Source organism: Myxocyprinus asiaticus, chromosome 46 (assembly GCF_019703515.2).
Source record: "Myxocyprinus asiaticus isolate MX2 ecotype Aquarium Trade chromosome 46, UBuf_Myxa_2, whole genome shotgun sequence".
In the NCBI taxonomy this organism is placed as follows: domain Eukaryota; kingdom Metazoa; phylum Chordata; class Actinopteri; order Cypriniformes; family Catostomidae; genus Myxocyprinus; species Myxocyprinus asiaticus.
This window is the reverse complement of record NC_059389.1, coordinates 5,085,082-5,102,705: the sequence shown is the minus strand read 5'-3', so window position 1 is coordinate 5,102,705 and position 17,624 is coordinate 5,085,082. Positions and strand designations below refer to the sequence as shown.

Here is a 17,624-nt window from a genome sequence, read left to right as displayed (position 1 = left end):
GATTTCCAGCTGTCGCCAAATTTCTGACCCCTCACTCACGTGTTTGAGCTCCACCGGGAGTCGTCTATTCCTTAATTAACAGCCTGGCAAGTGCCCCCCAACTCCAACACCCTACATGCCAAAAAACACCCACAAACATAAGCTGAACCCCAAGGAACCCCACATAACCAGAACTGTAGTATCAGTAATTAAAAACAATCATTGTGTGAGGAAACCGCTCTGTTTGAAGATTGAACAAGACATTACTCAAGATTTGGGTGTAAAATGAATTACACTCTTCAGTGCACATGTAAATTCCTCTTCGGAATGAAAAAAATACTCCCTCTGAAACAAAGGTGCGGGGAACGGCGATGTCATGCTCATCAAGGGGAGCATTTTGCACTCATCCGTTTAACTGAGGTGGGTTCAAGCATTAAATCTCTCCACACGCAGAGATAAATAAAGCATGCATCAGTTCAAATGAGAGATTACTCATCTTTTAGTGAAATAATGTTTCGACAGACTGTTGGTTAAACTGAGTTGGAACATTTTGGAAGCTTTCAAATACCGCCAAACAATCTGATGGTACAGTTTTATTCAGCAATATGCAGAACACTAATTTATGTATTAGTAGTCTCAAATTATTAGTACTCAAGCAGAATTTTAAAGTCAACAGTGTTATGACTCGGTAATGTGGCGTAGGCCATTTCCAAAACAGCATCTTCAACGAGAAACAAAAATGCAGGGCAAGACTTTATCCATCCATTGATTGGATCATGAAAAGTGGTAGTTCCGTACCAGAAGGAACCAGCAGCTAGCCGGGCGTGGTCTCTTGATGATAGGTGGTTGGAGGGGAGGAGTTAAAAAAATAAGGCGGCTTGGTGACATCAGCGAAAAGGAAAGTCGTTTCAGAGGTGGAGCAAGTTATTTCATTTTGATTAAAAAAAAATAAAAATAAAAAAAACACATCTACACTAACCCGCCTCAGTTTGAGAAAGTTTTTAGTTTCCTAACGTCATCATTTGCCAAAGTATGCGATAATGTATGTTCAAAACGCCCAATTTTTGGTAGCGGAAAACACAGTTCCAGTGTCGATGAGAGGCGTAACCATAGCGAAATCAATGCGCTTTCAAACATACTAGTGTGGACGTGGCCTAAGACAAAACATGTTTTTCTTTGGAATAACTAAAAATGAATCGAGCAAAATAAGACCAGGAACATGTATTAAAGTAAAAGAAGTCTTTTTTGATTTCATGTTGACATTCATAATCTTTCATCAAAATGTAATAACTTGGTCTTCCTTTTCGTTGCAACACATAAGCTGCACAGGCTATTAAACAATGTTAACCAATAACCAAAAAACTATTTAGGCATTGTTTTAGCAACTCAGGTCTGGTTCCATCCTGAAATGGAATGCCCACTTCACCATCCCACCATAATTAGTAATTAGTCCCACCCTACATTTTACTCATTGAATATCCTATTTCACTCAGAAACAGCTCACATTACATAAGTAAAATGGGCTGCAAATGGGATTTATGTTGACTTTAAACAGAAAGAAAAGCTTGTTCCTCTTTCATATTCAAAAACCTTCCGTCTCTAATCTAACAAAAGCGTGTATTTGGAATTGGTACCCTTCAAGTGGAAGCTGAATAGATTTTCCACTATAACAGTCTGGAACTTGGCAGTTGCCTAGAATAAGCAAAGTCTTAGACTAATTAAGATTGTCAATGGTGACTCTCTTTTTAGTCATGAACTAGGCTTAATCCCCGTTTGCCCCATTTGCTCCATAGGGAGAGCCTGTCTGGGCTCAGTCCAAATCAGTACAGTAAAGCGTGTTTGTGGAAGAGCAGACGTTTGACACGGATGCCATCATTCTGTCTTGAGGGTGAGAGCGCTCACTTTCTCACACACAGATGTAATGTTACGCCGCGCCACAGTGTCGGCCTGCGCTGATAGCATGTTATGCTTGTAATGCGACTCTTTGAAGAAAAAGCTTGAGATCTTGTTCTCCTGCAGGCGAAGGTTGTGTGAATGTGCAAAAGTTCCTCCCATGCATTCCAGTGTCTTATTTTCCCTAGAACAGCAACTTTTCTACCAAGAAGCTATCTGCGTCACCAGAACGAAGCTGAGAAAATGGATTTCTGCCCATCAGCAGATGGCATGAAAAGACGGGAGGGAAAGATACTATATTGAGGTGAAAAATTGATTGTGAAGGAGGAGAATAATATTTGTGGACAAGACGTTCCTAGTTTACTTGTAGTTTGGCTAAGTGTTCAATAAAGGATGGGTGTGGGAGAACGCTATTTCAGAGTATTGCAATACTTTACCTCACAATACTGAATCACTATGCTAATAAATATTTGTTGTTACAATTTTCACATTTATATTTTTAAGGGGCGGGGGGAAGAGATAAGCAACACTCTGCTACAGTGTAAAATGGCAAAACGTATTGCGGCATTTGGGTCAACAAACTAACACAGATCGAGCTACGAATAACGTACGTCTATAGCTCATTTAATTTGGATGTCCGTAAAGATCCTCCAAACAGCTAGACTGCCAGAGTTTTCATAAAACTCTTTAAACAAACACACTGGAACTAAGGTACTGTCACGAAATGTGGTAATGATGATGATGGAGAGGTGAGAGGGGCGATGGATCTGTTTGCAGGCTTTAAAGAAGAAGATGAGGGAGATATAAAACAATGTGGAATACCATAAACAAAATCAACAAACTAACACAAGTGTTACACGGACAAGAACTGACAATCAATGAACAAAACAGGAGGGTATTTATACACAAAGTAACTAATGAGGGGATGGAAGACAGGTGAGGATGATGAGGAACAGCTGGAAGTGATGAGGGCAGTGCACTATGGGAGATGAAGTCCGGGAGAAAACTTCAAATAAGAGTCATAGGGAAACATGAGAGAGACAGAACGTGACAGGTACAATACGTTGGATGTTTTTGGTACTGACACTAAGTTGTGCTACTCTAAACTACTCGCATTTTAGCAATTGTTGCGCAAAGCACCGAAGTCCAAAAAAGATAAAGTGAGATTTGAATCGCAATATACTAAACATAGAATCACAATATTATTGTTTCGCATCCCAGACATACACCAATCAGCCACAACATTAAAACCACCTGCCTAATATAGTGTTGGTCTGAGATGATATTCTTCTCACAACAATTGTACAGAGCGGTTATCTGAGTTACCGTAGACTTTGTCAGTTCAAACCAGTCTGGCCATTCTCTGTTGACCTCTCTCATCAACAAGGCATTTCCATCCGCAGAACTGCCCCTCACTGGGTGTTTTTTGTTTTTGGCACCATTCGGAGTAAATTATAGAGACTGTTGTGCATGAAACTCCCAGGAGATCAGCAGTTACAGAAATATTCAAACCAGCCCGTCTGGCACCAGCAATCATGCCACGGTCCAAATCACTGAGATCACAATTTTTTCCCCATTCTGACAGTTGATGTGACCATTAACTGAAGCTCCTGACCCTATCTGCATGATTTTATGCACTGCACTGCTGCCACACGATTGGGTGATTAGATAATCGCATGGATGATTGTTGGTGCCAGATGGGCTGGTTTGAGTATTTCTGTAACTGCTGATCTCCTGGGATTTTCACAAACAACAGTCTCTAGAATTTACTCAAAATAGTGCCAAAAACATCCAGTGAGCAGCAGTTCTGTGGACGGAAATGCCTTGTTGATGAGAGCGGTCAACAGAGAATGGCCAGACTGGTTTGAACTGACAAAGTCTACAGTAACTCAGATAACCACTCTGTACAATTGTGGTGAGAAGAATATCTCAGAATGCTTTTCTGAGATGCGGGTTGCCGCTGTTTTGGCAGCACGAGGGGGACCTACACAATATTAGGCAGGTGGTTTTAATGTTGTGGCTATACAACTTCATATCGACAGCAGTGTGGTCATATTCTTTTGTCTTTTGATGAAAATATCCTTTTATGAAAATATGTCATTTTCATTTGTTTTAGTCCATTTTACTCTGACTAAAATGGCATATAATAAAATGTTATTTGTATACGTTGATGACAATGTGCAAAAAGACAAATATATATAAAATGTGACTGACACAACTTTAACCAAATATTCTGTATTTTGAACTTACAATTATTGAAACATGTATCATACATAAAGATTAATGTTTTATATGTAAAAATAAACAAAACATTTTAAAGAAAATAATTAACACAAAAAACAAAAGTGTTGTAGCATTATTTTTTTCTCATATTTACGTCAAAAGTATGTTTTAATTAACAAATTTCTCAAGATGCATATTTTTCGTTATCATACACAAAATCAAATGAGAATCTTCATCTGTAATTTTGTTGACGAGATTAACACTGATCGCCAGGTTCCTGCTGAATATCACACCTACCCTGTAGTGATGTATATATAACACACAAGTGATGTATGGGAATGAGCTGGAGTGATAGGACTCTGTCTGAACTGTAGGCTGCATATATACGCCCAGGCCGCACAGATCTGTAGCAAGCTATTGATTAGAAAGCGTGAGAATTAATGTGATCTCACTTTATGTCCATCATTTTCCATGATGCGCTCTGTAATCTGATGTAACTCAGCCCTGCGGAGGGTTGAGGGCCTTAAAACTGCTCTTTTGACTTCACACATCACCCAGGTAGCATAATGAAGAGAGCTCAAAAATGAGACCTTCTAGGTCTGACTCACAAACAAGCCAAAGAAACTGAGCTCGTCAAAGTGTAAACACAAACGTGGGAAACTACAGCTAAAGAAAATCACCCAGAATCAACTTGCAGTAGCACTTAATTATTTGTGACAGACACGGTGTCCAAACTATGCACAACACGGCAAGTTGTCAAGTAATTCTTCTGTTCCCAACTTTTGGTGTGGACCCAACTCCACTTGAGGTCAGAGTTTGGTTTGCTTAACTGGTGGTAAAACTGTTTTCCGAACTCTGGTAAAAACGAGCAAACTAAATCCAAGTTCATTTACAAACATTACGATTCAAAATTGGTGTGAAAATTAACAATTGCGCAAGTGATCCAGTGTTGATGACATACAATTTGCTTATTATAGTATAAAGCATTTTTGCCTGCGGCGAGCAGCTTGCATTCTACGCAATCGCATCTCTATGTATCCGCACAGAGAGACGCAAGTGCCAATCTTTGTGTATTATGTTTTGGTTGTTAAACAAAAACATGAATAAAGCAGTGAAATTTGCATTTTTTCCATTTGAATTATTACCTAGCTACTGTGGCGAACAACTGCCTTTAATATTATGTTGCGCTCGCGCTGTACTCACAGTGCCATTCTTGATGTCACAAATGTAAAACATTTCAGATGTAAATATACTCACTGAGCACTTTATTAGGAACACCTGTACACCTACTTATTTATACAATTATCTAATCAGCCAATCGTGTGGCAGCAGTGCAATGCATAAAATCATGCAGATACAGGTCATGAGCTTCAGTTAAAGTTCACATCAACCATCAGAAAAAATAAATGAAAAAATATTATCTCAACCGTGGCATGATTGTTGGTGCCAGACGGGCTGGTTTGAGTATTTCTGTAACTGCTGATCGCCTGAGATTTTCATGCACAACATTCTTTAGAGTTTACTCAGAATAGTGTCAAAAACAAAAAACATCCAGCGACGTCAATTCTGTGGATGGAAATGCCTTGTTGATGAGAGAGGTCAACAGAGAATGGCCAGACTGTTTTGACCAGAAAGGCTACGGTAACACAGATAACCACTCGTACAATTGTAGTGAGCAGAATAGCATCTCAGAATGCACAACACATCAAACCTTGAGGTGGATGAGCTACAACAGCAGAAGACCACGTCAGGCACATAAGCAGGACCATGGTGTTCCTAATAAAGTGCTGAGTGTAATTCAATATGAACAGTGATCTCTGGGTAAGGGGAGGTGTAATCTAAACAAAATAGTTTGGACTAAGCAATCGAACCAAGTGCGAAAATAGTCCGAAAGCAAACATTCTGCGTACTGCGGAAAAAAATCACTGCCAATCAGAACATTTTTCATGTATCGTTTAAGTGTGCAAACATAATTTCGCCAACCACACATAGGCTTTGTGCATGCATGAAAACACCAAAACTTTCTGGCCATGCCCACTGACTTTGCATAGCACAGCACATAAGATGTAGCGGTCTTAAAATAGGGCCTGTTCAGGTAAACTGTGAACTACAAGAAGATATTGGAGGCATCAACACTGCTTTTCAGACAAAACATCTAGAAGAGGTCTAGACAGCAATGCGCAAAGGGTGTTTGGAAACATTTGCAAAACTATTTCAGAATATCAGTGCAAAGCCGTTTCAGTGAGGCTAGACTCAACACACTGTTGCCAACGAGAAAAACATCAACCATTTCCAAGAATTTCAAAAATCAACAGGCATTATTTTAAATTCAGAGCAGCCTGACATTTAAGGCAACAAAAATGACCAAAGACACAAAAAGAGCAGTGCGTGCTTAAGAGTGAGTAATTAGCCAAACAACCGGGAAAAAAGGAAGTACTGTGCTATTTCTTCTTTAATAAAGTATTCTGAATCACTCTTTGTCGATGGCAAATAAGGCCTCTCTAAAAGGAGGAACCCACACACTATAGAGAAAAGGTGAAATGGACATGCAAAAATAGCTTGACACAAAAGGCATGAACATATAAACCATCCCCTTATCCTCAGGCTAACATCAGACAAATGCTATTTCTTTATTTAGCTTGTGATAAACACAAGTGCTTAGGCCAAGTGCTTTCACTGACAGCCCTACAGGTGATTGTAGGTAATATATGATTTCGGAGTGTAAAACACAGGGACATTCGGAAGGTGACTGAAATCGTTCAGCTCTGTGCAGCGAGCACATTCATCACGCATTCGTGGCTCAGATAAGGGACAGTCGGCCTATTCTAAATGCTTGCGGAAAGGTAGATAAGCCTGTGGGCAGGAGAAGGACTTGGTTTCATGCTGGTGGTTCAGCACAGATGGTGTATATTTATGAAGACCCTTGACTCTCTCTGCTGGGACTGTTCTTTTCACCACGCCACTCCCACCCTTGGCTCTGTTGCCCCCACTCGGAGACCAATCCCAGCTAATCTGGCTCGTTTGTTTAAAGCCATTTAATGAGGATAATCCCCCAGGGTTGTCTCCTCCCTTTCACTGTAGAGCGCTGCATAGAAATACAGGAGAGCCCAATAAAGACGCAATTTAGAGGCACAACAAGGCGGTACAATAAGAGAGAGACGCTGAAGCACAGCTTCAGAGCTCCAGCTGAATGGAGCCAGTGTGCAGAGACAAACAACAGGACCTACACAGTTAAAGGCACATAAAAAGCTTGTCTCCAGACCTGTTGTACTCAAGCAGTTGCAAAGACATGTAAAAATGAGTGAACTGAAAAGGGATGTGCTGTCGGTGCTTAACCAAACACAATGTAACAGCCATAGAAAACTTCAGCTCTGGTACAAGAGAGATCACTAGTGGTTTTACAAACCACAATAATGCTATGCACGTACAACAATGGAGCAAAGTTTAAGAAAACAATACACTTAACCAAATCCGTTCCTTTTAAAAGTAAATCCATCAATTAAGACCTTAAAAGCAAGGTCGTGACTAGAAAAACCCAAATACTGTAGGTCAACAATTACAGGGTGACCAGTGGCTAGGAATGGGTATCGCCGATTCGCCAACCACATCACGATACATCATAATTCAATCCATCGCAACATATCACAAATTCAATATCATAACTGAATTGTGAATGAAACTGCGATAAACACGTGAAAGAGACACCTATAGCGTCTCTGAATGCACTGAGAAAGGTATTTTTTAGATGACCCGTTTCTTAATAATTTAAATGTTGGAGATGATATGAATACACAAAATACAGAGAAAGTTGAAGTATCGATAAAGTACCATGAAAAATAATGATCGCGATATATCCATATGTGATTGTATTGGCCCAGCCCTACCAATGGCCAATGTATTTTAGCCCAAATAAGTTGCAATTATCATTGTACACAATGTTTATATTAAACTCAACAAAAACTTTAAAAACAGAAAATGTTTGAATCCAGCCAGGCTTCCTAAGCAACCAATTGGCCCAGTTGCTAGGGTGGATAGAGTCACGTGGGTTAACCTCCTCGTGGTCGCTATAATGTGGTTATCGCTCTCGGTGGGGCGCGTGGTGAGTTGTGCGTGGATGCCGCGGAGAATAGCGTGAAGACTCCACACACGCTACGTCTCCGCGGTAATGTGCTCAACAAGCCACGTGATAAGATGCACGGATTGGCGGTCTCAGACGCGAAGGCAACTGAGATTCGTCCTCCAACACCAGGATTGAGGCGAGTCACTACGCCACCACAAGGACCTAGAGCGCACTGGGAATTCGGCATACCAAATTGGGGGAGGAAAAAAGTGCATCACCACTAACATGTCTGTTAACCAGCCAATAATTATTGGACAGCTGCTGATAATATCAAAATGGTTAAAAATGGGGAAAATGATTGGTCTATCACTAGCTGTGACAACACATTCAAGACTGGGGGTACCATTTGTAATAATTATTATTTAAAAAAAAATATTTACAACGAATTTGCCATTGAAAACCCCATTGATATGCATTGACTGGGGTTGGTCAACTCAGTCTACAATGGCAATGAAATGTCTACCAATGATAACTTGGTAACATTTTACAATAAGGTTGTATTTTTTTATATCAGTTAACTTAAACTAACAATGAACAACACTTATTAATCTTGGTTAATGATAATTCCAACATATACTAATAGATTTTTGTGAACATTAATCCATGCATTATAAACTAACATGAACTAAAAATGAACAATTGAATTTTTAAAAGTTAAAATTAACCAAGGTTAATAAATGTTGTAAAATATTGTTCATTGTTAGTTCATGATACCCAATGGATTTACTAATGTTAACAAATAAAACCTTATATATTATATATTTCACATTCACAGATGTACAAACTGGCAGATCAAGATATTTAACGATGCCACTAACTGACCCTACAGCTTTAGGTTTGACAGATGCAAATGAACCCAACTGGAACATCATCTAAAATGCAACATGCACCTCATGCATTTATCTAACTCGGGTTCGTATAGTGTAGCGCGTGTTCCCCCGGGATGTCCGTCCCGTCTGAAGCAGAGCAGGATTGTGAACTCGTGCTTCACGGTTCATTCTGATTATCAACGTCACGAATAACAGATGCATGTTGCACAGGAGTTTAAAAACGCGAGCTTAAATCATAAACTTACAGATATAATGCGTGCAATTTAGTATCTGTTTTTACAAAGACGAAACGTCAAACATACATTCACAGCGGTCACATACATACACTCACCTTGGCAGAACAGTAGCCGCAGCGTCCAGATATCGGATTCCTTTTCAAAACGAGAGAAATATTCCCGGTGTCCGTGCACGGAAAGTTCACTTGCTACTCTCAGCTCGCGCGCGAGGAGATTTGCAGCTCTGGGTTACTGAATAAACAGACGGTTTACTCGCTCCACGCCCCGATCACATGATGCATACAGGTGTGATTGGAACACACACGCGCGCAAACACAAACCGACACACACTCATATACACCTGGGAGGTCTGATCGCACTCGCCTGCCTCTTCCTGCCCGAACGAACGGAGGAGCGAAAGCGATTTGTGGCTGTCTGTCTCCTCCCCTTTCAAAAACTGAGAAAACAGGCGAAGACATGATGGAACTCGGTGCTTTATTTTAATCCAGTGAAGATTAGTGTTTGATGGGAGATTATTGCGATCTCTTCCTAAAGCAACATCTCTTCCCAACGAATGCTTACTTTGTAAATCTGTTCTAGCTCTTACGTGGTTTTACCATAGTTTTTGGACATGGCTCCATTGTAAAACCATGTTTTGTTTAATACACTGTTTAATAATACTATGGTATTCTGTGAAGCACCTTGGATAGAGCACTTTGTAACGGAGCACTTACAAAAAATTACCATATTGCCATGTATTTTTGGTAATGTACCATGGTAATACCATGTTTTGGGACATGTACTATACTAATACCATGTTTTTAGGGCTATAATACAGAAATACCATGTTTTTGTTGAAGCACATTGGAGAGCACTATGTAATGGGCACTTACAAAAAAGTACCATGGTATTACCATGTTTTTGGGCATGTACTATACTAATATCATGTTTTTTTAGACATAATACAGTAATATCATGATATTCTTTGAAGCACCTTGGATAGAGTACTTTGTAGTGGAGCACTTACAAAAAAGTACCATGGTATTACCATGTATTTTGGTTATGTGCCATGGTAATACCATGTTTTTTGGGCATGCACTATACTAATACCATGTTTTTTAGGACTATACGGTAGTAATTCCATGGTATACTTTGAAGCACCTTGGATAGTGCACTTTGTAATGGAGCACTTGCAAAAAATTTCCATAGTATTACCATGTTTTTGAAAATGGTACAATGGTAATGCCATAGTTTTTGGATATGTACCGTTGTAATACCATGTTTTTTTAGGCATGCACTATACTAATACCATGTTTTTTAGGACTATACTATAGTAATACCATGTATTCTTTGAAGCACCTTTGATAGAGCACTTTGTAGTGTAGGACTTACAAAAAAGTACCATTGTATTGCCAAGTTTTTTGGACATGGTACTATGGTAACACCATGTTTAGGGCATGTATTAATAGTAATACCATGTTTTTTAGGACTATACGGTAGTAATACCATGGTATACTTTGAAGCATCTTGGATAGTGCACTTTGTAATGGAGCACTTAAAAGTTCCATAGTATAACCATGTTTTTGAAAATGGTACAATGGTAATGCCATAGTTTTTGGATATGTACCATAGTAATACCGTGGTATTCTTTGAAGCACCTTGGATAGAGCACTTTGTAACGGAGCACTTACAAAAAAAAATGACCATATTACCATGTATTTTTGGATATGTACCATGGTAATACCATGTTTTTTGGGCATGCACTATACTAATACCATGTTTTTAGGACTATACTATAGTAATACCATGTATTCTTTGAAGCACATTGGATAGAGCACCTTGTAATGGAGCACTGACAAAATACCATAGTATCATCATTATTTGGGAATGGTACCATGGTAATACCATGTTTTTGAGCATATACTATACTATTACTATGCTTTTAGAACTATACTATAGTAATACCATGGTATTTATTGAAGCACCTTGGATAGAACACGTTGTAATGGAACATTTACAAAAAAGTACCATGGTATTACAGTGTATTTTGGTTATGTACCATGGTAATAACACGTTTTTGGGCACATACTATACTAATAATTAATTAATTAATTATTAATTTAATTAATTAATTTTTTTAATTAATTTTCTTTATTTATCACACATTATACATTTGCACATATACAGTGAAATTCTTCTTTTTCACATATCCCAGCTAGGCTGGGGTCAGAGTGCAGGGTCAGCCATGATACGGCGCCCCTGGAGCAGATAGGGTCAAGGGCCTTGCTCAAGGGCCCAACAGTGACATCTTGGCGGTGCTGGGGCTTGAACCCCCAACCTTCTGATCAGTAACCCAGAGCCTTAACCACTGAGCTACCACTGCCCTAATACCATGTTTTTAGGACTTTACTATAGTAATACCATGGTATTCTTTGAAGAACTTTGGACAGAGCACTTTGTAATGAGCACTTACAAAAAGTACCATGTTATTATCATGTTTTTGGACGTGGTACCATGGTAATATCATGTTTATAGGACATAGTATAGTAATAAGATGGTATTCTTTAAAACACTTTGGACAGAGCACTTTGAAATGGAGCACTCACAAAAAAAAGTACCATAGTATTACCATGTTTTTGGACATAGTACCATGGTAATATCATGTTTAGAGGACATAGTATAGTAATAACATGGTATTCTTAAAAACACTTTGGACAGAGCACTTTGTAATGGAGCACTCACAAAAAAGTACCATAGTATTGCCATGTTTTTGGACATAGTACCATGGTAATATCATGTTTATAGGACATAGTATAGTAATACCATGGTATTCTTTAAAACACTTTGGACAGAGCACTTTGAAATGGAGCACTCACAAAAAAAGTACCATAGTATTACCATGTTTTTGGACATAGTACCATGGTAATATCATGTTTATAGGACATAGTATAGTAATAACATGGTATTCTTTAAAGCACTTTGGACAGAGCACTTTGTAATGGAGCACTCACAAAAAAAGATCTATGGTATTACCATGGTTTTTGGACATACACATGCTACCATGTAAATACCATAGTATATGGACATTTGTCATGTACCATGATGGTAGTACCATGGTATTTTTAAGTACCTTGGATAAAAATATGGTAATCATTCAGTACTTTGATATATATCAGAGTTACATGGTATTACCATCTGATGCCATCTCTATACTAGGATACCACCACAGTTCTCCTTGTAAAGAAGACAAAGCCTGTTTTTTATGCATCATATTTTAGTATTTTTAAGCCCAGTTAGCATATCTAGTATGTAGCAAAAGTCATGTAACATTCACTTTACCATCAGATCAAACTTTGTCAAGGGTTTAATCTGTCAACAGTGCAATGTAACGCAATTCCACATCCATCTCTCTGCAGTGGGACACAGTGTAGTTTATTCCTGTCAGGAGGCGTGTAATAAATTCTCCTATTTCTGTCTCATTGTGTGGGGGAGCAAAATATGGAGTGTTCAATCAACCACTAAGGTGTCAAAGTTAGATCTCTATATGGATTATATTCTATGAGGTTGTAAATTTCAGAGCTGCTTCTAAAACGCTCTCTCTTGAAGCATTCTTGTGCAGGGGCCCCAGAGAGCCTAAGCAGGTCCTTGCATGTGGGGTTGAAATGTAATTGGTATTTGTGATGACAGCTAAACATGAAAGTTGTTTTAAAGGGAGAGCAAGTTACTACATTTATTCTTTAGAATGATGTGAACCAATGAATCGTTATCGTTTAAAAAGTAAATTGGTGTTTCGTCAAATTCAGGCACTTTTTTAGACCTGTAAATTTTCCTGTGTGATGGAAATGACATTTTCAATGTAAAGTGGCCAACTAATTTGTCTTTGTCATAATTACCATTTCTAAATACACACAATTAAATATTTTTTAAACTTTTTGTTTTGTTGTTGTTTCAGAATTTGGCAAAATTACAGCCTGATTGGAAATGACAGCCAATAAAAATATTCTGATAATTACCTTGATTTATCTTTGTTTTCTTCAAACATCACTTGTCTCATATTTTATCTCAGGCACTTGAATATCAAGTACACTTACCTTTAAAAAACTTTATTAAGGGCAAAATTGTTTGGTGGAAAGTCACAATTTTTGAAAAATGTATAAAAATAATTTTCGCACAATGAATATTCAAATGGTTTATTTTTATTAATTAATATTATGTTTATTATCAGTGTTTTAATCATGCAATAATTTGTATTTTTATAATGGATTTTCATAGTTTAATATTGAAAGTCTGGGTCTGGGACAAGGATAAAACATTAAATTAAATACATGAGGCATTTGAAAAGTATCAAAAATAAATGATGAAGAGTCGCATGGCGCCATGCGAGGGTCAGACGTGTGAATGGCTAGCTCTGTGCACTTTGACAGTTTTTAATACTTTTTGTGTAATAAACCGGTGAGATTCGATACACCCTGTTCCATAACTGTTCTATGAAGACAATATGTCAAAGAATTCAAAATCCTCGGGCTCTGGAGACATTAAAAGACACTTACATGCTCAAGCTGATAACCCTGACAGGGCCACAGACCGGGGAATCAGTTTGGACGGTGCGGTGGGAGAGATTCAGTATCAATTGTCGAGCATGTTGGCAATGCTGGCAAAGGTCGTTGCTGACTTGGAGGATCTTGCTGTAATACGTCATTCGATCACTGCCATGGAGACAAAATTCTCTGAGTTGGTTACAAGAGTGGGGGACGTCGAGAAACGGATAGATTATCTGGAGTCATCAGAGAGGGAATTAGCTGCTAACCTGCTAGCGACCAAGACGGACTTGGAGTGCATTTGGGAAATGTTGGAAGACCTTGAGAATCATAACCGGTGAAACAACGTCCGAATTGTTGGAATTCCTGAGAACGAAGAAGGCCAAGATATGGTGAAATTCCTAGACGAGCTCTTCCTGAGTCTGCTTGACATAACAGGCCATAAGCTGGAAATTAAGCGAGCACACAGAGTTCTGGCTCGGCGATCCGATGAGGGAGACAGGCCCGATCAATTCTGGCCAAATTTCTGAGATCATCCGATAAAGATCTTGTGTTACACGAGGCAAGGAGTAAAGGAAGGCTTTCTTGGAAGAACCACAGCATTTTCTTGTTCCTGACTTTGCGAATTCGACAAGAGAGAAATGTGATCAATTCAAGGAATGCAAGAAACTCTTACATCAACAGAAGGAAGCTTTTGCACCGATGTTCCCAGCCAAACTGAGAATAGATACTAAGGATGGCCGCAAAATATTTACATGCCCACTGCAAGCAATGTCCTTCATAAAGTCAATGGAATGAGTAAGTCATTGTGTGATACTGTCTATGCAGGCGAGTGGACCTGACTCACTGAACATTCACTTGATCGTCTGAGGAAATTGGGCGCCTTCTTTGTTTCTTTTTGTGTTGGTTACGCCTTGCGACTATAGTGTTGCCACATATGGAGAAAAGGAAATCATATAGTTGGTGCTTTAATGTATCCCTTTTGCAAAATCCTGAATTCCAACAAATGCTAAAGGCTGAAATCAGTGTCTATATGGAGACCAACTGGACCTCAGTATCCTCTGTGGGCATGGCTTGGGAGGCACTTAAGGCGGTTCTTAGTGGTAGAATCATACAGTATGCCTCATTCATCAAAAAATCCAAAGCACGGGAACTCGTGGAGTTGGAAGGGAATATTAAAAGTGCCAAGGCAGAGCTGAAGTGCCAAATGTCATCTGAAGGCCTCAGAGAATTGACCCGACTGAAATACATATATAATACTATTTTATCACGGAAGGTGGAGTTTTGGCTATTCAGGGCAAGACAGTCATACTTTGAGTCAGGTGACAAAGCAGGGAAGCTTTTGGCTAGATGTATATAAAGCAGAGAGAGTCTTTTTCTACCATTCCCTCAGTGAAATCTGCTGGTGTTGAAATGTTTACCTCAGCCATTGATATTAATAATGCTTTTAAAGAGTTCTATCTTGATCTTTATAGTTCCACAACTTCGTCTACTGATGAAGATATTAGAAACTTCGTGGAACCATTAGAACTCCCTAAACTGATGACTGAGCAAAACAATTCTCTGGATTCTGAGATAACCTTGGAGGAGCTTTTCGCTGCTTTTCGCAGATGATATTTTATTATTCGTCTCCGACCCCATTAGATCTATGCCTTGCCTCCATAAAATTATTCATTTATTTTCTAAATTCTCAGGATACAGAGTCAACTGGTCTAAATCCAAAGATTTGGCTCTGACAGCTTACTGCCCAGTAACGGCTTTCCAGCCAGGCGCCTTCTAGTGGCCCAAACAGGGCATTAAATATTTGGGCATTTTATTCCCAGCAAATTTGTGTGATTTAGTTAGAGTTAATTTTTACCCCTTAATAAAAAGGTTTTCGAGCGATGTGGGCAGGTGGGCTTCATCACATTTATCTATGATTGGGAAGGTTAATGTTATTAAAATGAATTGTATTCCAAAATGTAACTACCTGTTACAATCTCTCCCTATAGATGTCCCCCTCTCTTATTTCAAGCAATTTGATAGCATAGCGAAGTCCTTCATTTGGAATGGTAAGCATCCTAGATTTCATTTTAATAAGTTACATAGGCCGATTGACAAAGGTGGGCTAGGCCTACCCAAAATTTTGTTTTATTATTATGCATTCGGTCTCAGACATTTTGGCTCATTGGTCGCTTCCATCTGAGAGAGCCCCTCCCTGATTTTGTATTGAACAGGAAGTTCTTGCCCCTATTTTGCCATCGCAAAGCCTTTCTATTAAACGAACCGGAGAAGTTAAGTTACACCCTGTTATCTCGCATTTGCTCTCGGTATGGACAAAAGTGTTTAATTTGGACATTTATTTAAATATTGCCTCAAGCATATGGCTGACCCTAAATTATGTATTAATAAATCCCTTTTCTGCTGGTCAAAGTGGATTGTGAGGTGGGTTACTACACTCGGTGACCTATATGAGAGTGGAGTTTTGAGATCTTTTGAAAATTTGGTTCAACATTTTGGGATTCCCAGATCTCAGTTCTATAAGTATTTACAGCTGCGCCACCTGCTCTGTATTGTTTTTGGGAGTAGCACACATCCCCCTAAAGCGGCAGATACTCTGGGAGTGGTGATTACTGTTTTGGAAAAGGTCATGAGGCATCAGTGTATTACTCCCTGCTAATTCAGAGTCTGGGGGATGGAGCTTCAACTTCTCTCAAGAGATTATGGGAGAAAGATTTAAATTTGGTATTGGAGGAGGGAGTGTGGGCTAGGATTCTATAAAATGTCAAGTCTGCATCTAGAGATGCAAGGGTTTGCCTTATGCAATTCAGGATTTTACATAGATTCTATTGGACCCCCTCTAGATTGTATAGGCTTGGTCTTAAAGACACACCCACCTGCTGGTGATGCCAATCAGAAGATAGAGACACAACCCATGTTTTTTGGGGGTGTGTTAAGATCCAAGAATTTTGGTTGAAGGTTCAGAGTTTTATATGTGACGTTTTGGGCACTCAAATTTCATTCTGCCCCAGACTCTATTATGGGGGGTTAAATGTAAAATGTTGATTCGGTGTATATATGTTGTGTTTTTTATTTTGTTATATGTTTATGAATCAATAAAAATGTTAACTGAAAAAAAAAAAAAAAAATGATGAAGGTCTGGTAAAAAGTTTCCAAATAAATTTTAATGTGATAATCATTTAACAAAATTAAAAAGTTGAAATCTGTTAGTTGTAATAAAAATCAGCCATTGGGACTTTTTTTTGGCAAAAAACACCCACATAGGGTCATTTTGGTAGGGTCACTGTTGCCCAGATTTTCCAATTTGGGGCATGTCATATTAAGAATCATGGCAGAATGAGCTAATATTGGTCATAAGTTGTAATTTTAAATGTTGAATGAACAATTTAGTTTTAGTTTCCAATTTAGCATTTTGCGTTGCACTTACAAACTGCACTTACTTCCTGTTTTTGTCGGGAATAGAAATAAAGAGATAAAGAAATATGAAATTGCACAGCATGTTTATTTCATTCCGAATAAAATCACTTGAACACACTGTGATGAGGAGGAGGGCGGGGCCGGGCCGTGACTACACGCGCCCGGCCCCCAATCAGGCTAATCAGCCGAGGAGAGGGATAAGTGCAGCAGGATGCGGCAGTTAGAGAGATAGAGAGCCACACGCAGCTGCCGTGTGTGCATTTATGTTTTGTGTCTTTTTGTTTAAGTTTAAATTAAAATATTACTTTGACTGTTTTGCCGGTTCCCGCCTCCTCCTTTCCCATATTAACTTACCTTGTTACTTTGGTGCCGAAACCCGGGAGGGAGGAGGGATGCGCTGTCGTGGAGT

At 39.0% G+C, this 17,624-nt stretch overlaps 1 protein-coding gene across 1 annotated transcript in view; it reads right to left on the bottom strand.

Moving 5' to 3' along the window:
• Nucleotides 1-9,653, bottom strand: part of LOC127436245 (plexin-B2-like) — a 223,914-nt gene extending 214,261 nt beyond the window's left edge. Inside the window, exon 1 of the mRNA XM_051690282.1 lies at nt 9,377-9,653. The gene's annotated coding sequence lies outside the window, so the exon portion shown is untranslated. The remainder of the gene's footprint in view (nt 1-9,376) is intronic.
• Between the last annotated feature and the right edge of the window lie 7,971 nt (nt 9,654-17,624).